Source organism: Apteryx rowi, unplaced genomic scaffold (assembly GCF_003343035.1).
Source record: "Apteryx rowi isolate R43461 unplaced genomic scaffold, aptRow1 scaffold_136, whole genome shotgun sequence".
Classification (NCBI taxonomy): Eukaryota; Metazoa; Chordata; class Aves; order Apterygiformes; family Apterygidae; genus Apteryx; species Apteryx rowi.
This window is the reverse complement of record NW_020447597.1, coordinates 596,729-620,143: the sequence shown is the minus strand read 5'-3', so window position 1 is coordinate 620,143 and position 23,415 is coordinate 596,729.

Sequence of the window (23,415 nt, the reverse complement as noted above, 5' to 3'; positions counted from 1 at the left end):
CTATTTAAAAAGATCTAACACTGGTAACTTGTTAATTTAGCTAAAAAATACAATAAAGCTGTCTGCTTAAGAAGACAAAGCATGGCTAATGATCTAAATGTGCTGGATTTCTGAAATTTTCTGTAGTCCCATGAGTCTTTATTGCATCAGCCCCATTCATTTTATGTTCCAGGGTTGGTATTTAGACCGAGATATTCCATATAGCCTGCAGAGGTCACAGCCAAACATCCATTTTTCTTCTAATTAGAATGATTTTACCCACTCTTGATATTTCTTGCCTTTGTGCAAGTGGATGGAAATGACTATTTCAAGTAAATACTACCTGCTTCCCAGCCTGCACTGACTTGTGTGTGTGTTGCACTCTCTATTCCCTAAGAATGTATCTATTTCTGTGGCTTATATTTTCGTTATAAAGCACAGTGGTCAGAAAAGACCTGTGTATTTCACCATGCCTTAAAAATGCACTGTAGCCTTTATAACAGCAGTGAAACAGGATAGAAATAGGATTCTGCAGGTTACACAGTGATATTTTTTATTCCCAGCATCTCTAAAGTCCCGTTTTGACCCCTGGTAATGTCCTTGCTTCCTCTGTCACTTAAAACTATCACTTCTATTAGTGTCGCAGTGGTATTACAGCCCATGGACTCACAGTACTTTAAAGTATRAGGAGAATTGTCCCCCAGTCCTAGCACAAAGCTAATGGAAAGCAACTGTGCTGTTAGTCTGTTACTCGACTGTTTCCTAGCAAGGCTTTCTAAATCTAAATTGTTTTGGAAGTAATATAAAACAGCATTATGTGTGCCAATACTTGTTAGAAGGTTGTTCAGTTTATGGCTGAAATATATGGTGTTGATAGATTTAGAAAGAATCCAAATTCTCAGTTACACAATGTTGTTCAACATAATGAATGAAGAATCTGGTCAAGTACATTACCTCCCTCTGCCAACTGTTTTCTCTAATTTTACTGTTAATTCCACCACTGTCACATATATGTATCTAAACTCTATAATAAATATCTTCTGCTTCAAATAAAAAAAATGTTTCCCAAAGTTCTCATTAAAAATCACACACCTGATGAAGTAATGCATTTCAAGTACCTGTTTGTTGTCTCAAATCAGATTTTCACTGTGAATTATAAAGCCCCAAAGAGATTTAACACTAACATCATCCCCATCAATTTGAAGTTTATTTGCCTGGAGGTTTATGATGCTTACAGCTATATCTCACTGGATACTGAGGTTTTATGGGTGATTTCTGAATTAAAAAAAAATAATCTATTTTAAGCACCAGYTGGGTTTTATTCAGACTGTCTTTTTTTTATGAGAAAATGGTGATTCTTGATTTTAAAATAGCTATCAAGGTAACTTGTGCAGCTTGGCATTTTAGAGTTACACTGCAGTAACTGTTCTTGGATGCTTCTGTGCTGTAGTTCTGGATGTTGAAGTTATTTATGAGATGATGGTAACACTATGGAGAAATAGAAAAGTTCCCAGTCTGACCCTGTTCCAACATAAATCAAAAGCAACTCCTGCTAAAGCTCATTATGAAACTGGTGAAATGGAGAGCAGATTCCGGCCCAGGAGGACTCCTCTTAAACAATATAATGTGCTAAAGTGTGGAAGCACTTTTAACAGCTTGCATAACAATTCATCTGAGCAATGTGATTCATGGCTCTGTCAGATGTRGTGTCATCCCATCCTTCCCCAAATTTATTTCTATTTTGTTATTTTTTTRTAAAGACCAATATAGCATTTTAATGGGAATTGGCTCATGAGTAACAAAGGAAAGATGTCTTCTGCAAGGATGTTTATGGGAAAGTTAGGACAAGTTCTTGTCTGAGTCAGCTTGTTCAGCCCACACGGGATACCAATGAGCATGAGAGCAGTTCTTGAGTGAAAATGAATTTACTTAAGAGCTCACATGGTCCGGAGCCTACACTCAGTTGCACCTGCCTATCTGTGGCATAATGTGCAGCACTGAGCAATAAAAAGCTTTACAGTCCAGACTTGCAATCTTTAGAATTCTCTGAAAAAAGGAGGGGTCTTCAGGAATGGCCAGAAAACAGGTCATTCAGCTAACACAGAAATGATTGGGTTGAAGTCTGTTCTGCCTTTTTCAGACTAGGAAAAGGAATTTCTCCTGATGTGAATATTGTGGAAGAATTCTGTAAGCATGAAAATCACATCTGTTCCCTGATTAATTTCTAACATGACCACAAGTCGTGTCCTGGACCAAAGGAACTTTTTTTCCAAATAGTTTCACTGCAACTGTTGCAGTCCCTGAAAGATATAGTTTTGACGTAGACACATTTTGTCTGAAAACTGCTGAGCGTGTGCACTTTGGGGTACCAGGTCAGAAACCACTAGGTGAGGGATAGTTAGATCGAGGCAAAGTTGCYGTACTGTCCTGCGCCAGGTGACAAGGGGACTTTGCACACTGTGTGCAGTCTCTGACAGCTCTACCGAGATAAAACCCCCAGAGACAGGTGTAATCTGTTATTTCCTTGCAGTAGAGCTGGGTTTGATAAGATAAACCACTCTCTCACCCTGTTCAGGTCATCAAAGCTATTGCTAAAGCTATTGCTACAGCATTGCTGACACGGTGGTGGTTTCAGCGGCGCGTGGAGGTGCACTGCACGGAATAGTCCTGACTGCTGCACGAAGGAGCACTTTTTCCCACTGCTGTACAGCCACATAGGCATTTCGCTCTGCAGCACGAGGAAGAAAAGGGAGACCTGGCAGAGTCAGGGTGAAGAGACAGGATGCATGGACACTAGCTGTTGCACTTAGAAAACTGTAGTAGCTCTTGGTTTGAAAACAGGTCCTCCAGGCAGGTACGTGGGAAGTAGACCAAATGGTGATGACCTCACATACTCCTAGTCCTAAACAGAATGACATTTGTTATTCATAAATGTATAAAGTCCACTTTCCACGTTGCTTGGCTTTTACATCTGCATTTCACTTGACAGCCTATCCACAAGTGCTCAGCCAAGTATTGATTTAATGTACTCCATGCCTAGGGTTGAGATTACGTCTATTCACTGTCCTGTTTTCCCAGTCTCCAGTTCTGCTTCCTCACTTGGCTAGAATGGCAGGATTTTGTCCTCTTTTGTATCTGCTGCAGGGACAGAATCAGCTGAAATAGGCACATGCTTTGGATTCATCTGAAAGCCTAAGTATAAATCAGATCAATAGCCTATTTTGACCTGTTTTCATCAGTGGGCAGTGATAGAAGTTTTCATCACAGCTGCTGATTCCTACAGATTCCTTTATAAGGGCAGTTCTGCATGGTCCCAGACAACAGGCTAATATGCCATTCGGTCAGGAGTAGTTGCTGCTACAAGTTACAGGATAGCTTTTCAGCAGAAGATACACAGTCAATTAAATTTACAGAAACTGAAATGAAGTTAGACAAGCTCCCCTTTCATGCAAGAACTTGCTGTTTCATCAATTTTAAATTCCATGTTAAAGAACTATCTCAAAAGAATGGGTGGATTAGAGTCTAATCCTTGCAAATATTTCTATAAACACATTATGGGTTACATCCATGGATGCTTGGGTTTGGAACTAAATAGAAAATTTCTACAGAAAGTGTCCGATTTTCTCAAAAACCTATTTTCAGCAGGAAACTAGTAATTTACTACAAGCTGTTTTGAAACTAGTAATTTATTATAAGCAATTTTTTGTTGTTGTTGTTTTGGCTTTTTTTTTTTTTTTTTTTTGTTGAGTAGATAAGTCTCCTGTTGAGGCCCTAACAAGCACCAAGTGGTCTTTTTTCTTTTTCTTTTTTCTTTTTTTTTTTGTCATTTGAATAAACAAACTGCTTAAAGTGTTGATGAAAATCATCCAAAGGAAAATACCTCTATTTTCATATCAGCTTTCTATAAAGAGCACAAATCATCTCCTGCAAATTTCAGTCATCTGGGCTAGTCGGTGACACTCTCTTGGTAGGCAGTAGAAAGAGATGATTTCCTCTACAGTTCTTCCCATTTAGAGACACCTTTAAGGATAATGGTTTGGGTCACACTCTGGACATGCCTATTTCTCCACTGATGATAGAGGGAAGTCAGGTGATTGCCGTAAACTAAAATTTTTAGATGTCTAAAAGTAGGTGAAGTAAATCCTGCTCTTAAATATGGTAGATTTAGAGTCTGGATGACATTAGTAATGCTTTAGAGACCTTTTAATGTCTTATTAACATTTATTTTCGAAGGAAAGCTAAACTGGCACAGATTATTGTAGGAAGCTGTTGTCAGTGGAACAACATCCTCCACCTTCCCTCTTTTATCTCTCTGCAAAGGAACAACAGTAAAATTTCAGCTGCAGTCATAATAGAAGCTGAAGACGTATAAATTTGGTATGACTGTGTGAACAWAAAGACTTGCAGCATTATAATGAGCGACAAGAATATACTGTTTGGTTCATGAGCTATGCAAGGTAATAATCAGTTTGCAGGTCTTCTGGTATCCTCATACAATGTAATGTCTCCATGCTTCTTGTCACTATCTGTGGAAGAGTTGGAAAATGGTTTACCCACCAGTAACAGCATGCTTTCTAGTACATTTCTGTCCTTACGTTAATGTAATACTTTTTGCCTTCTAGAGTATTATCATCTCACATCCATTGTAACTTTCAGTTCTCACCCAAAGCACACTGTTTAGTCCAGCATTATCTTCCAGGAGAGGCTCAAACAGCCCCAGGGGGGTCTTCAGTTGAAACAGCCACCAAACCTGACCTGTTCCCCTGAGAACAACTCAACCACCTGATGAGGATGAAGATGGCAAAAAAGAAGTCAGAGAGTTTAAAAGCTATATGAATATCCACTTTAAAAAAAGAAGGGCAATTTTGCATCTTTACATGATGTGAGGCAAAAAAGGTGGAAATTGCTACATCTTAAATTTTGGGCTTAGAAGAACCCCACCATCAGACTTCAAAATGAAAGGAGCCCCACACAAGGGTGCAGAGGCTTCTCCATTACATGTCCAGGGACACCAGTCTCGCTGTATATGCGGTGCAAACACATTCTCTGTGCCCTTGTCCTCCCAGATTTTTACAAGGTCTTGGGAGGGAGGGGGAGGARAAGAGAACCTGCTTGCTAATGACTGTGAAAGCAACCCGGCACACCGTGTGGATTCCTCTGTTCCCCATCTCCCTCTCTTGTCTTTTAACACCAAAGGAAGTCTGACTGTGTTAACTCAGTTATGCATATGAAATTGTCCATCATGTTCTCACATGCATTTTTGTGCAGAAAGGAACCTGTAAATAGGATGGCTCTAAGCTACCCCTGTAAACAGCCTTGTAAAATAGAGGTTGCCTGTAAAGCAGTACAGAGTGGCCTGTGCACATGTGCTCTCCTTGAAGAGTGCGGGGTTGTACTCTTGAAACAAGTGTGATCAAGCAATTCCACGTCTCCTCCACTTTCACTTCTTTATAAACACTCCCTTCTGACATATAGTCCATTTCCATGCTTATGCACTGAATGTAGTTCTGGTTTTCATTTATATATAAGCTACATTATTTCACAGGCTACACAACTTTGGCATCAACAGGTCTGCTCAAGTTGACTGCAAGCAAATAAAACCTGCATTTTTTTTAGAAATCTAGAGCTATGAGGGAAATTTAATAGGAAATAGGTTTAAAAGGGAACTCCAAGCAATCTCCTTCCATGCACTTGGAACATTATTTAATGTGATGGATATTGATGACATGTTAATTCTCTTCTTCTAAGGTTTCTTTTAAAGTACCGTCCAACATCTGGAAGTTCTTGAATTCTTTTTTTAATGCATATATTCTTTAAGCTTTTCCTTTCCTCTATCTTTATCTGACTGTTCATAACAACTCCCTCATAGTTTGTTTGGGCTTTTTATCTTTTAATTTCAGAAAACATTTTGTCAAGCTCAAATTTTGACAAAAAATGAAAATGTTAAAATGTGGGAGAACACTTTCTTTCCTAAAGCAGCTTAATTTTTTCTTTAATTGCTGAAGAAAAGTGTAGAATTCTGTGGTTCAATTTTCCTTTGCATTCAATAGAATGAGATTTTAAAAAATGCTTGTGTCTTTAAAGCAGCTACAACATCTAAAACAAAAGAGCGGTAATCCAAAAGAAATCCTCCAATATGATAAACAGTTTTATCTGGAGAAATAACTGCACAGCCAGCTTAGAAAGAGAATCCCTAATTTCTGTAACCTGTTATTTTTCTATAGAGGATTTTTCCTAGACTTTTTTTGCCTGTTTTCAAGTATTCTATCATTTTCCGTGCATGACCATTCACAGTGGTATGTCTCACTGTTGGACTTCACTGTATGATATTCAGCCGGCAATTTTCTTCATAGTTTCAATCCCAAGATTTCAATTTATAGCCTCCCATATCATGCTGAGAGAGCTTTGTCTTTACACTGTGCATATATCTATAAACTAGTACTTCYCTTGTTTTTCCGTCTTTGCCAAGCGCTATCTGTCTCTTCCAGGGTTTGCCTTTGTGTAGAACTGACACAAACCCATCAGTTAGGAGGTTGCTACGCCCAAGGAAGGCATCCAGATTTCCTTGAGCAGCAAAATCTTTCTCCGAAGTCYGTTTTCCTGCTACTCCTGACCACAGTCCTGTGAGATGGTTTGCCTCCTCTGGCTGTATTGCTACAACCATTTGTGGAGCCAACATTGGACATTTGGATAACAAAATGGAGCTGTGTAAAAAATACTTTTTGTCTGTTAAAAAAGGTGTTTTTTTTTTTTTTAATTCAAGTTTTCGGTGATGTGGTGTCCTTATAAATATCAGCACTGGCAACTGGAGGGAGTGGGAACCTGCTGCATGTGGAAAGAAAATGAGCTATTGAGGAAAGGGAGGACAGCATGAACATCTTCAGCAGCTTTACCATCAAAGAAAACCAAGACAGTGTAAGAACACCCTTAGGAGTGTGTACACATTCTCATAAGTCACTCCTCCCACTCTTTAATCACTGTCAGCACTTTATTCTGAACTCACTGTGATTTAGCARTACATTTTCTAATAACGAGAAAGCCACACTCTATATGCTTTCCCTATAGTTTTACAGAGAAAAGGATTTTTTATCTTCTTTCAACAGAAAATAGACAGATAAACAGACAGACAGACAGATAACAATATCCTTAAGTGGAAAGGTCTCTGTATGGACCAAAAAAAAAAGAAAGGCTTCTTGATTTCTTTATTTAACAGCTATGTCATGTTACAAACTCATGCTGAACTCACTGCTCTCTAAATCTCCCCTAAATCCCTTTGCAAAGGCTTGCATTGTCAGATTTTGCTCTCTGTTTAAATATTTCTTTTCTTTCTTTCTTTCTTTTTTTTTTTTTTTGGATGGACATAAGCATTTTAGAGCTGAATCTCCTCCAATTTTTCCCCCTTTTTTTGTTTTTTTTTGTTTGTTTGAGACCTTGTTCTGACCTTTCGTGGGTGTCTGTATTCTTTTGCTGGCCTCCTGGGTATTTGCAGCACTTCTCAATTCAGCACTGCCTGCAGATTTCATCAGTTTGCAGCTGTTTGCTCATGCTTCCATTTCGCTGCAGTTGTTAAAAGCACTCACACTGCATGTCCTCTCTCCTCCTGTCTCCCCAGCTCGGTGTCTTGCTGATCAATAAGATGTGTTGCTGACCCGCCCTGACATGCCAAAGTATCCAGTTTTTTTACTTAAACAGTGAGATTTCATGGATATGCTAGTTTCCCCAGATTCATCTCATTTTTGCAAATTCTGACTAAAGCCTCATATTTCCAATCTTTGGTTTTTAACTTATTGTAAACTAACAATGTAACCAGATTTTCCAAGATATATGTACATATATGTGTGTGTGTGTGTGTGTATTTATTTATGTTTATTTATTTATCCTGGAATAATATATTATAAGAGAAAAGAAGAAACAGAGGAAGGAGGAAGGAAGGCAAAAAATATGGTCTCCTCAAACACAGTAGGAACTGTTGGCTTATGATCCTTTGCTGTTRTGAAAGAGGTGGACTGAGGATTATGATGGCTTGGAAAATCTAAAAGTGATAAATTATGTTTAAACCTACACTGGAGATTTGATTCATTTGGTAATAAATGTGGTTTAGTTTAGAACTACAGAAAGTTAGAAGGCTGRCTTCCCATGTCTGGGCTCTACTTTTTGGTGCTTTTTAATCCCTTCACCTATTTTTGCATATTTTTCCTTTTTAACCTCTGGATAAAAAGGAAGAAGCTATCAAAAAGAAAAGAATGTGGGAAGGTCTGAAAATTTACAATCAGAAATTGGAAAAACAGATTTTTTTTTATTTGAAAAATATGGAAAATAAAAGATTGGAAGGAACATGTGAAAATTTTTGTGTAGAATTTACATAAGAGAAGTGCAGCTTTTTCCGAATATTCTAGTTAAACTCTCTTACATCGTACCTGGRTGTAATTGAATAACAGGATGCGCCAATAAAAAGGTTATGTATTAAATGTTAYCTTGCAAATGAAGATATAGAAATTATTTACTGCTTTTAGTACAGAGGTAAATTAGTCCAAAGTTGAAAAAACTTCTACCTTGCCTGTCCACAGAACCAAGAGTCATAAGGTCTTCCACTCTAATTATGCTTTCTTTCTTTTTGAAGTTTAAGGAGTAGTTGTCTCTCCATTAGAACTTCATCAAAGCAAAACATCTCAACATGTATTGGAAAAATCAGCATTTTTTTTAATGATCACTGCAATGATCATATATAATTGAACTTTCCGTCTTGGTGTATTTTCTTTAGAAGATGCAGTATCRTATATAGATAAGCACATCAAAGAAGTATGTTGTGCCCAGGGCAAAGCATCCATTAGCCTCCACAGCTCAGGATCCAACCTGACAGTCTGCCCTTTCTCCTGCTATAGGTCCCAGAGATCAACAGTTCAGCCGATGCCTATAGATTGCCAGCTGGTGTGAAAGGCCATGGGCTTCCCTGCAACATCCACCTCCTGAGTTTCAGGGTGTCAGTCACYCTAGAGGAGGGGAGAGAAACCCCAACCCAGCACAAAGTATAAGAGCAGGGATGAGAAAATCATGGCTTGGTCATGTGGGGGCATGTGCCCAGTTGTATGGAAGTGATGGTGAGATGTTTAATGTCCATGTAGAGCAGGAAGARCCTGTGGTGGTGGTGGAGAGGTTTTTTGTYTGATYGTTCGTTCGTTYGTTTGTTTGTTTTAACTCTTGCAAAATTGCAGATATTTCTGTCTTGGACAGGTGAAGTGTTGAGTTAATGCTGCTGGGATTTGGCCATGTGGCTGCATGAAATTTAGGGTTGAGTCTTGCTCTTTTGGCRAATATCTCTTTGTCCATGTCTTATTCATTAGATCCTCCATTTTTTCCTGATTCACAAAGAGAATGATCTCTGTTTTTCCCACGGCTGGCAAGCCAAAGGTATAATATAGCCCAGACATTTGCTGTAGGCATCTTTTAGTTATTTCCTACCTTTAAAAATAGAAAACCAAATGCTATAATGACCATATTCTGACAGAAGGCAATAAGATAAACACTCTACTTTGAAAGGAACCTCCTGGCTGRGGTTCTGATCCCCCAACAGATAGCATTAGATAGTGTGCCGTATTTTGCTAATACATCCATCAAGCTTCTGGATCTTGATGACTCTCATCTGAACATTTCAGAATACGGACAGAGGAAGGTTTGATCTTGTCCACTGGTCCTCTGGATCCATAGTTCATATGTCACCCTCACAGTTAGGGAAGTTTCAGTTGCTTCAGCAGCCCTTGCTTGTTCTTTTTTTGCTTGTTTGTTTGTTTGTTTTGAAAAGTTTCAGTTTATTTCATGCAAGAATGAACTTAGTCTTATGATCAAAACAAGTAATGTACTGTAGTATAACATAAATTGTCATGACTTAAAAAGATTTAGACTTGACAGACTGTATAGTATCCAAGTCATTCAAGTATAAAAGCAATGAATGGCATTATGCCCATCATAACATGTAAGGCTGTCAACTRCAGCCGCTTGTGTAGCATTCTGGAAACAAGGACAATCCAAATCTTCAAATCGCTAAGGATATRCTTCTGTGTTGCTTTTGCTTGTTGAGTGTTTCCCACAGAACTTTTTTATAACTAGCTTTTTTGATGTATTTTGTAACATTTTGGTCAATTGACAATACAATCAGGAATATAATATATATAACTATATAATTAGAATTTCTTTTACATAGTGTTCAGTCTTTGGAAAAAATTCCTCATGATATCACGGCAGAATAAGCTGGTAGAAGGAGAGGCATTAGCAGTCAGCAGGAGTAACAAGAAGGATTAGAAAGCCTTYAAGCATTTCACATTTCTGCCTATAAACCCATGCCAAAATTCCATTCATGGGAGYGGCTTGTGTGATAGTGGGCTTACAGTGCACCTCTTGCTGTATATTCTTAAAATTGCAATAGGTACCCACAATTTTGAGTGAAATGTCRTTTACTGGAAATAGCGTTAGCAGTCACAGATGAGGGACCCAATGAAATGGAGATTAACCTATGGCAGAAGCGAGGATACTAGTGTCCTTTTACAACTGTTGTGAACATAGGAGAAGCCAACATGTAGACCATGAGAAGTTTCTCTGATGTAGGAGTTTCTGACCAGAGAAGACAAGAGAAAAGCCAGAGAACTGGACACTGTTCAAAGTACTGTTGTACACCAGTTGTACACCAGACCTTACTTTAAACAGTGTCCTTTGCTTTAAAACCCAAATAACACCATACAGCTGTGTCCTTGGCCTGCAGGCCAGCTCTTTGCTCAATCTGAGTAGCGCTTGGAGAAGGGATTGGCTTCACTAATGTCTTCTGACTGCACCTAAGCTGCACCTTAAGTAATTTAAATCGTTCTGAATGGACTATACTGAGTCTATTGATAGCTGAGGCTGATTCCTGACAATGAGAGCAGAGGTGGAGCCTCACTCCAGAAGTGTTGTAGGCCGTGGGGAGAATGGCTGTGGCATTGGGTGTGCTCCGAATGCCACAAAGTCCAAAGTCTTCCCCACTTCAGTTTGTTATGTTTAATTTTAGCACAGATTTTATTTCATGTTTGGCAATGAATGCTATTYCTTTGAGCAAGGAATTGCCTGAGAAATAAATTCTGATGGAAGAAGAGGAACTCTTCTAATTGTGCCAGCAACAGCTAACATTTATGCCTAGGCAGCTAATAAGAGACCTGGGGACACTTTGAAATAAAGCCTGATTTGAACCWGAAATAGAACTTAGACTCGGGTGCTGACCTTCTGTATGGCAGCTACGTGAAATTTCACCACCAGCATTAGCTAAGACATAATCCACTGAGAACTGTGAGATGGCTTCTTCTCTCTGTCCTGATGTTAACTTTTCTGGCACAGTATCCAACAATGTCTCTCTCTCTGTGGCCTTGTGCAAAATGCTCGGTGTGTATCAGCTCTAGCTGAAGGCAATGGAAGTCTGTGCTGCRAAGCAATTATGTATGCCATTCCTCAAACTTGGGCATATGTTGCATCTTGGATAACATTGTGTTTTCTTCTTCAACAGGCCATTTACCAGGCAGTAGCCTTCCCCCCCACCCACCCAAGGAACAATCTCTATCCTCTCAATGTGATTACAGTCCATTTCATTCCATAATAGGTTTCTTTTATTATTCCCTCAGGCATGCAAATCAAATTTTACTCAGTACCAAAATCTTTGTTCTACAAAGAATGCTGGCATCGAGCGCAAAGAAAAAAATAGCTTTACTATTGAATATGGTCTATGTTAATAGAACTCCACTATCTTTTTTTCACTTGGAAAGTAAACATCTGTCAAAGTTTATTTGCTCCATCGGAAAGGCAGGAGTGTCTTAAGGGAAAGCACACGATAAAAGCAGATAGATTATTCTGCAATTATACCTTTCTCTGTCTAAACGTTTAATTAGATAAGCTGCCACAGAGACAGAGATTACTTTGGCTTCCATCTGTCCTATTTATTGATGTTACAAATACAATGGAAGTCTTGGCAAATTTGATTAGAACAGCCACAGCGAAAGTGAGGAGCTGGCAATCTCAAACTAGACCAATTTTGAACAACTTTTCAGCCCAGCTGGTAGGCTCTTTTTGGTAGGACAGCTGTCAGTGACTGATCTTGTGTTATCAGAGTCTGAGACAGACTGACCTGAGGGCAAACGTCTATATAGTATTTCCAGCCACAGCATCTCTCGCCCTCCTCCCAGGTTATTTCTCTGCAATGTGGTTTTATGTGCGATTCCAATGGCTGCTATATAGTCATATGTGTCCATCACTATATTACCTTGACTGTAGAGATTTTAAATGTAGTGGTAATAGAGGTTTCTATTTGCAGGCCTTAATGCACACTGGACTCTGAAGAAGCATGGAAGAGAGGACAGTTTCTACCACAGATCCTGCAAGCTCAGGGGCAGTGCATAGCACATGAAGGAAGGGAAAAAGAGAATGAGGCAAAGAAACTTGCCAAAATTATAGATATATGAGGAGTTTCCTCACTTGAGATGCAAGTCCATGTCAAGGCCAAGAAGTAGCAGCAATATCCAGACACTGGACAGGAAAGATTTTGGCTTCTGAATAACACAACTGTCCAGTTCTGTGGCTACCAAGGGGTTTGCTGTGCACAAAGATAAGCAATGTTTTGTACAGATACTGTATTTTCTAGAATTTCAGTGAATAAATATTTAATCTTAAAGGCTCCATTATCTTTATACCTCAACAGATTAAGTGCTTTTGTTTTCATTTTCATTTGGTATTTTCTGCATTTTATGGATGGTATTATGTCCAAGTGCAGCCCAACTAGCATGCTTGAGATATAGTGTTAAAGTCAGTAATGCCAGGTGGGATTGATGTGACAACTGAGATTCAGTTCCAAATCAAGAAGCATAACTTCAGATGTCCATATGAAAGTCTAAGCTTCCAGTAACAGTACAGTCAATGCAGATCAAGTCCATCCAGACCAGGAGAGATTCAGAAGTCTACAACTGATCAACTGAATCATGTCCTAGATATGGGCATCTGAGACCTTACAAGACACACTAATTATTCTTCCTGGCCTCCACCTTCAAAAAAGCTCACTTTTGGCATAGTCCTATCTACCAGCCTAAAATGGATATCTCAGACACTTGGGGCACCGCAAATCAGGAAATAGGAACTTCTGGTTTGTGACTGATTTCCTTTGTTTTTGAAAAGGTCGGTAGGATTCAAGTGGTTAACATTTATCACTCTATGCCTAAATCTCAAAGTTAATGAAAGCAACAGTGTAGGAAGAACAGAAAATCCTAGCTCTTACACGCTTATTTTTCATAGGAGATTTTCCCCCTACACTATTCTGTGGAGTTATTATTATTCATTGTTGTATTATCTGGAGACTTCTCTGAGTTTTGAAAATATATTAAACTGAGTATGTCAATTGTTTTTACAAGAGGTAAGAAATTATGAAAAGTAATAGACACATTTCACCCTCAGCTAAGAGAGAAAAGACTTTGACAGAGTAATGAGCTACATTTTAACAAGGACCTGAAGTCTCATAATCCATTCTTTGCCTGGTTTACCAGTTTTATATTTTTATATAATTGTTTTTAGTAATGCTTTGGAAGTCAGATCCTTTATTTTTGGATGCTATTTTGAAGCCTTTGGTGAAATGTGTTTTGTATGGGAAAAATAAAGTAAAATATATTCACAGTGAAAAAAAAAAAAAAGAAATACAACTGTTTTCAGATTTGGCTGCAGATTTAAATTCAGGCCATGAGCACTGATATATTTGCTGATGAATCTCATCCAGTTTCTGTGGTGTTTCAAAACCACACTCATTTGTGTCTTACAGTAATTTTTCTTTAATTTTACTTTGGGATCCATTTTGAACCAAAAACTAGGATATGCAGCTTGTGTGTTATCTTTATTTGCTTAACCTGTCAAATTGGATGATGTTGTGCTTCTGCCGTCCCATAATCTTTATCTGTATGCCTACAGACACTGAATATGTGTTTTAAAAAAATATAATCCTTTTCTTAAACTAACCATCACAGCTATATTTCTTCATGCCATCACAGGGCAAAACTACTTATTTTTTAAATCAGAGGGATGGAGAGATTAATGTTTCTGTATCATCTGTTTTTGCAGATGTTACTGAAACACTTTAAAAAAGGCAAATGTCATTGTAAATCAATATTTGTAATTGCAGGGCAGAATGATCTGTTTCCAGTGGCTCAGGAGCCGCTGAATTCGAGCACAATTACAAAACCATAATATAGCAGACAAGCAAACCTGCCCTCTGAAATGAGTATATTACTTGCCACAGATTCAATTTCTGTACTGTAAGAAGAACACTGTTGAAGTACAGTATTAGTTTGGGAATTTCTCTTTACATTCTCTCTCTCTCTATAGACACTCTGCCACACTCACCTGCTTAAACCATATCATCCTCTTTTAGACACCCATGTTGAATTCACAAAATATCCCAAATGTGATTTTTGTGTGTGTGTGCTTCTGTTCTTGACCTCGTTTTTCCTCCRCCAATTTTTTCATCACGTTATTTGTGACTTCCTTTCCCCTTGCCACAAAACATGAATGTTGCAATTTCAATTACTGCAATTCTGTTGTATGAATATTCAAGTGGGACAGAAAGAGAGTTCATAAGCCTTAAGACTTGAACGTCACAAGACAAACTATAAAGTCTGTATCTCTAACAGGYCCAAGACATTCTGGTTCCAGTTACTGTACTGGTTGCTATAACAATACTATATACATGTTCACATAGCCAAATTCTACAGAATTTTTTGTTCAAAAATACTAAGTGGTYGTAAGCAGTAACATCCATAAGAGCAGCAAAGCATTTCAGAGTCAACCATCAGGTTCAATGAAATACTTAATACAAGCCAGAAGGACATTAAAAAATAAAAAATTAAAAAATTAATATTCTGTTTTCCTGTATTGGGCAACTGAAGGCAAGGATTTCAAACAAGGCAAAATATTTGCTTTCATCTGGATCCACTTGAAGAATCATTTTTAAGAAGCTGTTTGAAAAAGAATGCTTTTTCAAGAAGAGAAACTTGTTGGCCAAAATGTTACTTTAGTGTCAAAATGTTGTGATTTTTTTCCATGAGCTTATTCAAAATGATCACTGTACTTTAAAATGATTCAAACTGAATTTATGTGTTTTGATATCAATTATGGCCAATTGCTACTGTGTTGTTACTGCTGTTGTGGCCCAGGAATTTCCAAATCCTATAAAAAGTAAAAGAAGGAAAAGCATCTGTTTCAAGCTTACTCAGATCAAATCAAACTGAGAATATTTTATTTTAAATTATTTTTGGGAAAAAACAAAATAATCTTTTAATTTGAAGTGTTTGTCAAATGTCAGGAGAATGGCTTTGCCTCTTTTCTGTGGTAAATGCCAATGGTTTAACAGTGTTTGCTTGTTTGTTTGTTTTCTTTCATGGAAACAATTAGTTACATTCCCTGTAAAATTAAATTAAAAATTCTTTAAGTCAGTGCATTTAGGTTGAATTTTAGCTTTATTTTTTATTTTGACTAGTGTTATATCATTTTTTAAATAAATTGTTGTAAATGTATTATATGATACTAAATCTATTTTAGGCAATAAATATATAAAAGATGTTCATTGTTTCGTCATTGCTACTCAGACTATAATGGGTTATCAGCTTCTGAACCAGTAACTGGCATTGAAATTGCTATATTATTGAAATTACAGTGTAGAATACAAATGAAATGATAAAAAATATATAACTTTTGAAGTGAATTGCATTTAAAACCTAAAAAAGGAGATGATGTACTTATGAGTTTTTAACATACTTTTGTCAAAATCGAGTCCAATGCTGTGACTCAACTGTTAGAGCTGTTATCAAACTTCTGAACTCTCTTAATTCTTACTGAGGTGAGTGGAGGCTGGCACAGTATTCTGGGAAAGAATCACTCTATTTTTGAAATGTTCCTATGACTTTTCCTTATATCTTCTGTGGGTACCTGCTGTTAGCAGCTGCAGGAGGCAGGATGCCGGGGAAAATGGACCTTCAGTTTTACCTGATGTGGTTTCTCTCACATCCTTAAGTTAGCTAGGAGCAGCAGGTACCATGGAGATTTAGCAATTTGACCCATGATAAGAGATCATTAAGAAGGAAAGACCCAATTTCTTATTAGTTCCTCTGTGATATTCGTAGCAGACTCTGAGCAGAGCATCATATTGTATCTATCTCAATGAAGAAATTCTCATTTTCTTTTAGGGTCCATTTGCTTTGCTGACTGGAAATACACTCTTTTACGTGGTCAGCTGCGTGCAGGCTGCTTCAGTCGGGTTTGTGAGTTGTGTGAAGTCTTGGGTCAGCTCGACATGTGACAAGTCTCTGCTGCATGCTCTTAGTGCAGCAGAAGCATATCCATGTACACACACACACACACACACACACACACACACACACCCTGTTTGGAAACATGGGCTGCGTCTACACTAATAAATACAATGAGCCACAGCCTGCTCTTTGGCCCTATAGGTGAGGGCACAACACGGGTCATGCCCAAGGAGTTAAGCCCTGTCCTTCTCCAAACTGAGGCACCTTGTCGCTTGATCTGTGGCACCTCCCATCTCTCCTGAACCAGGGCCTGGGAGACGGTTAGCCTGGAACGAGTCAAAAGTGTCCTCAGAGTGTGCTAACAGTTAAACGATATGGACCATCACAGGGCAGTGGTCGGCAGGGCGTGGACACGGCCCTGAGATCCAAATATTTGTTTCCTGAGTTTTGCATTTGTCTTTATCCGGCAAAAATCTCAGGTGGTAGAGGGTAAAGGAACACAAAGAGAGGAACTAGYCCCTCTCCAGGGTTAGCTGTCCCTCACTTTCCCCCCCAGAGAACTTCTTGCCTAAACTTCAGGACCTCCTCAGAGACACTGCTCTTATATCCCTGAAGAGCAGCCATCTGATCCACCTTTTCTGGCCACCTAGATATGCCAGCGTAGTAGCTCCACACCCCCTCAAAGGACTCAAATCTGACACAGAGGGCTGGTTTAGTGACTTAAACACCTAGTGTCTCTGAAGAAAATTTAGGTTTCTGAGACAGTTTCACGGGGATAACAGATGAGCAACTAGCAGCCTTCCAAGGCAGCAGCTATCAGGTAGGCTATCTCAAACACCCAAGGGCAGAGCAAAACTCAATAGCTGTTCCTGCTGCTTTAATGCTCTCATGCCTTGTGCTCTTCTCATTGGGAACATCTCCTCTGACTTTTTTGCTATGCTCATACCYGGTCTTGCAGAACACTTAAACAAGTGCTTCTGTTTAGTCAGGCATCTGACTAATCCTATAGACTACTCCAAGCCGTAGGAGAGGAAGAGAAGGGTCAGTTTTTCTCTGTGCCACTCCTCCAGAGTGATTCAGGAATCTGGTGTGTGAAGTTAAGCACATTCTGTATTTGCAGAATCAAAGCTTTAGACCAAATTCTCCTGGGAAAGGGAGGAGGACAGGAATTTCAAAAGTGCTGTTAAACTTGTGTTCCAATGTTAAAGGGATACAGTAAGCAGCTGTCAGCCAAGTTTCGCCTTCTCATATTGTAATGCTAYTATGACAAGAGAAAAAGGTGACTTTTGCTGATGTCTCAGATCTCTTTGGGAGAAATTACAATAAAATTTTGTGTGGAACCCCAGCTGGTAGGGCTAAAACTAATTACCTGCATGGAAGGAAAGCAGATGATTTGCAACAAGGTTGCACGAATGTCAGGATACACATATCAAGATGCAGCAGTCCAAAGAAAGTCTTTGCTTCCATAAATGCCTGCGCTTCTAGAGACTCATGGACTAGGCTTAGTCAGTGAAAAATTCTTCACTATTCCTACTGGATTCAGTAATACAGTTCAGTGAAATGGAGTTTCACTTGAAATCTGAACAAAGCAGTGTTTAAGGGAGGGAGGAAATGTTTAGTCTATGTTGGACTGCCTGTTAAATATCTCAAAAAACAGGATTTTCCTTTGTCTATCTCATCATAGTCTTATTATCTGAATAGCTGTCTGAAAGGCTGGACATCACCTTCCAGCTGCCCAGAAGGAAGTAAACTCACACAAGCTGCACCAGATAAAGTGGAAATCTTTGCAAACACACAAAGGTCTCACATTCCTCTACTAAGTTGTAATAGCATTCTTAAATGGGTCAGTGAGCCCAGTAAAGTTCAAGGCTTTCACAACACTTCACACAGCGATCTCRAAGAGTTTTATAGAAATACATTTCCACAGCTCCCACTCCTAAACTGGAAAAAGTTGGTATCAGAGAACTGATGTGATTTCTATGGGGACCTATAAGGACACAGTAAGAAAACAGAAGAAATGGATTCATCATGTAGTTGGCTACCAACTGAACTAATGACTTCTATGGACTGGTTTATACCATTTTTTAGAATACCTGACAGACAGATAGACAGACAGAAAAGGAAGGAAAAGAAATAGAGAAGGAGAGAAAGAAAGAGGGAGCATGAAAGAAAGAAAGAAGGAAGGAGAGAAAGAAGAAACAAAGGAAAAAAATAATCTTCTTAAAGAAATAGTTATTTACATAAAAGGGAAAACTATATGATTCTAGCTTCAAAATCTAATCTTTTAGAAAATGAAAACTAACCTTCCTAAGGAAATTCATTCTCTTTCTGAATGCGTATAACAATAAAAATGTCATGATTATCTCTTTATTCAAACATAGCATGTTTCCTCTGCAGAGGAAAGCCGGTAGCATTTTTGGCAGAGGACACCCTTGCTAAGGACAGAGATGGTCTGACTCCCTGTGAGAGCAGAGGAGCTTGGCATTTTGAATGAGAATCTCTCCATACAAAGGTCTCCAGCAAGAGAAGGTAATTTGTTAGCCACTTCCAGAGAGGAAATGTTCAAATGTAGACAAGAAAGGTCAAAAATTGGCCATTAATCCCCTTAGAAATACATTTCTCAACAACTCCCTGTCTCAATAAGTCTATTCAGCAAAGAAGCCAAGAAAGGGAACTCTCCAGGATGCTGGACAAAGAAATACTACGGTAAAGAGGAAGATGCTGATGAGAAGGGAGGTGGAAGGGTAAATGTGAGGTGGGGAATGGAAGGGAGAGAAGACTCTCTGTGTCTGGTGTTTTGACAAGCTCCCCATCGAGCAGGAGTTAGGGAAATTGACAGGAACTAGTTTTAAGAGTAAAACAGACCTGTATCAGCTTTTCCAGAACACGGTAACAGCCTGAGCATATTTGCAAACCCAGTCTCCAAAGTCAAGCTTAAGCTCACAAAGATGCAAAGGCAGTACTCCATACTTTGAAATTTTGTATATCTTTTGTGACGATGTTTCTTTATGTTTGTGAAAAAGGCAATGTGTCTTTAGATTTCTTCTTCTGGGGTCTCTTTTTATATTGCTCATGTATAAAAGTTTAACTATTAAAAAATAAAATAAACCTCTAAGTTAAAAATGGCATTAAATTGGAATGAAGTTTGGGAGTACACTTTAGCAAGTAAAAACATTCTGGGAGAATTGTAACTAGCCAATAAATAAGCATTGAAAAACAAGGGAATTCAGAGTCTTAACTCTAACTATAAGAAATGCAGTTTAGACATAGAAATATATGGTTTAGATATCTCAATATTAATTCTGCCCTCACATAGTACTTCGAAGAGGCAGTGTAAAAACTTCAGTGATCCTGGGGCCAAGAAAGTCGTCATGTATTGTTATATTCAGGCCACTCTAATAGGCTTAATCATCTTGTTCCGACACCTGCCATGAGATTRGAGAGAAAGATTGTCTGAGACCTGTTATGGATGTCCAAAAGGCCACCACAGCTAAATGTCCCCCCAAGACACTGCTGYTGTGCTCCTTAGGGAACACAGACCTGGTGCAGGTCTTCTCCCTCTGAAGCCATGCTGAGGTGCCTCAGCTATTTTTTTCCTAGAGACACTGCCAGAGCAGAGTGATGCATAAACTGGCTGAAACAAGTCCCTGGTCCAGTTCCAGAAAGAAACTGATATAAAGTCCTTTTATCAAGCGTGTATCCAAAATAAAGGATGGGAATAATCTGTTGCTGTTGCTCACATGGCCAATAATATTACGGCTGTTTCAGTTTTTGCATTCCCCTCCAGAGACAGCTCAAGTTCTTGGCTCTGCAGAAACACCAACACAGCATTCTTGTAAGCATTAGAAGAGGTTTTGTGTAAAATGTGTGTATGTGAATGCATAATTACAGACTATTTGCACAAAGAAGCCAAGGCAAGGCAACCTGAACTGTAGCCTCTCTTAACTTCTGAGTGCTTGGCTTAGCAGCATTCAAAATGCTCTTTTAACATAGCAGTTATTTGCATGTATCCATACAGAACATTGCTGGGGATTAGCATTTTTCTCTTAGTGGAAGCAAGGTACTTAAGTTATTTTATTGTAATTTTTTTGTTGATGAGTATTTCAGCTGGCTTTTAAGCACTCTGCGTGTGTGTTATTATTTCTATAGTTATGTTTAAAGGAACTATATGACACAAGAATTGTGTTTTGCTAGAGTAACAAGACTGTAGGTTTGTCATGAAATTGTGGGAGGGGTACGAGGTGGGAATAAAAGGGAATGAAGTACAGGGTCAAAGGTGGGACTGGTTCAGAAGCCTTACGCTTCTCACCTGATGACAGGCGCCACACAGGCAAGCGTGGGACTCTGGATGGTACGGTCTGTAGAAGAGGGGTTTTCTCTGGGGTGCTCCCCAAGAGTTAAAGAACCCCGGGYGCACCGTAGCCAGAGCCACCACACCGTGGGGTTGCTGTGGCTTGGGGGAGCACCCTCCGAAGACCCCATGATTGACAAGTYCAGACAAAAGAGCTGTGACACCACAGACCCACACCATAGACATCTCTGTGCTGTGGAGCCATTCCCCACAGAACGACCTGCTAATGGGCACCTTGGTACCCACTGAGCAGTGTTTGGGCTGAGCACGAAGTCACCTGCTGATGTTCATGCAGTTATTGACCGGAGCCATGTGGCCTCGGTATGGCTGTGGGCTGGTATTGCTCTGACTGGGTATAAAAGAGAGTAAGCCACATACGCTTGTGTGGATTCGGACCCACGCCAGCTGGCCTGTGGACCTGAGAACCCACCCGGCAGAGGGGACGCCCCTAATGTCAACAGCGTGGTGAGGAGAAACCGGGAAAATTAGAATGGAAGGGTGGCCCAGAAGAGGCAAGAGCAGTCGCTGTATCGTGCACCTGTTGCTTGAGAAACCGGGGAAAACTATACCGGAAAGGTGGCCTTTAAGGAAAGGGTGAGAGTGGTCACTATACCATGCACCCGTTGTTGGAGAAACCGGGTAGAACTATACTGGAGGGGTGGCCCATAAAGGGTGAGAGCAGTTGTTGTATTGTGCACTCGTGATTTAACTGTAGAGCTCTGATATGTATATATATTTTCAGTACTGTTAAATTTCTAGCTTTGCTATACTTTTAGCTTTGTTATAACCTCTTAACTCTAATAAATTCTCATACTTGACAAATGACAATCTCTTGAGTTCAGTGCAGCTGATACTGTAATCAGAAAGAATCCTCGATGCCCCTCTGGTGGCACGTCACACCTGAGACTCTGTTCTTTAAACCATAGTGTCTGAAGGTCAGTTTCACAAAATCACAGAATATGTGGGGTTGGGAGGGGCCTCTGGAGATCCTCTGGTCCAGTTCTCAGAAATGATATTGCAAAAGAAAGGAATAGAAAAGAAAAATGGGGAAAAACAAGAGAAGTTAATTTCTCCAGTGAACAGCTAGAAAAAAATAAAATTTTTCACAAAAAGAAATTTGTTAATATTTCTTTGTGGACTGTACTTACCACTATACTTAGGAATAGTAAGACAGCTTTTATAATTAGCTGAGTGGCAGGTCATTAATATCTTTGCTATTGGTGAATGGCTTCCAGGTAAGATAGCCGTCATCGTTGCYGACACAAAGACGCAGGCAGCTGCGGTTTGAATGGGGGGGGGACAAGGCCCGTGGTCTGACAGAGCTGTCTCCTTGGGGGACTGGACCACCCAGCTGCACTACTGTGCACACTCAGTGAAAGCAGTCATGTAGGGCAGCAGAAATGGAGGGTGGCGGAAGCTGAAGAGATAGCAGCCAAGTAAGACAAGCCTGGTAAGATGAGAAAAGAACTTTTTTTTTTTTTTTTCCCCCTGTGGACAGTGAAAAGTCTTGCCCTTAAACTGTAACACAAAGCCAGGTGGGTTCTTTAGCCGAGATTAAGTGCAGAACCATGGTGGGACTTTGTGGATTTCTAAAGGCAGCTGTTCCCTTGTCTTTGCTGCCACTGCGATGATTTGAGATCATGAACAGAAGGAAGGTAGTGTGCATAATGATAGGGGAGGCATCCACGAAAACGTGCATTTATCAAGATGTATCCGTGGCTGAAAGGAAAAATAAGTTTAAGGGTTGTTGAGCTGTGGCTGYCTAGTTCCTGTCAGAACAGTATAGGCAGAAGGAAAGGCCAATTTATTTTGACAGGAAAAACTAAGGTTAAAATATAAACTGTCTCTTTGGTCTCTTGGTAGCTCTTCTTTACATTTCTGCTTGTTAGACACAAGTAGATTCTCTTCAAGTTCTTGATTCTTCAGTGTTTTCAGAGCCCACAAGACCCTCTGGCTGGAGGCCCTGGATGCAATCTGAGATTCAGAGTGTACCTTGTACAAATGCCTTTGATGAGATCAGATATTTGGCAAGCCACTTGAAAAATATCTTAAGGACTCCAGCGAGCTTAACACTCTGCTTCCCTCTAGAAATTCTGCTAACACAGGGGCCGGAAGGTAATACAGCTGCAGAAGTTATATGAATTATATGAAAACAAGGTTAAATCAGACAGCTTTCACTTTTCTGGGAAGTTTCCCTAAATCTCCCAGCTTCCACAGGGGTTCAGCAGAACCACAATGTACAGTATCAGCCGGCCCAGAACAACCACTCTGTGTATGCTGAATTTAAACTTATTGTGGCTATTGAGCCAGCAAAAAGACTTAAGAGAAGTTCCTCGTGCCCCCATAATGTCAAGGCTGCTGGAGACCACCCTCCTGAGCCTGTGGAGTCCCAGGCTGTCCCCCCTGAGTTTGCAGTGGCGTGGACCCCTCCCAGCCTGTAGTGCCATGCCATCAGCTTTGTCCTCAACACAACTTGTTCCCATAAAGGGCAATTCAACACCAAGTGCTCTGCAGAGGGTGGGAACAAGTTTCCCCTGCTATTAGCACCTCTCACACACATCTCTCGTAAGAGGGAGGACTTTTTTCTACCTGTGGGATACGGAGAATACAGTGCAGCAATGGCTAATGTCAGTGGCTCAGGCTGTGTCCCTGGGAGTTGCCATGATCCTGACACGACTAAGCCAGAGGTCCACATTTAAGTGGTTTGAGCAACCACAAAATATCTTTTGGGGTCCCTGAACCTTTAGCCATGAGCCATCTTGGCTGCCCTGGGGCCTCAGTCTTGGAGCA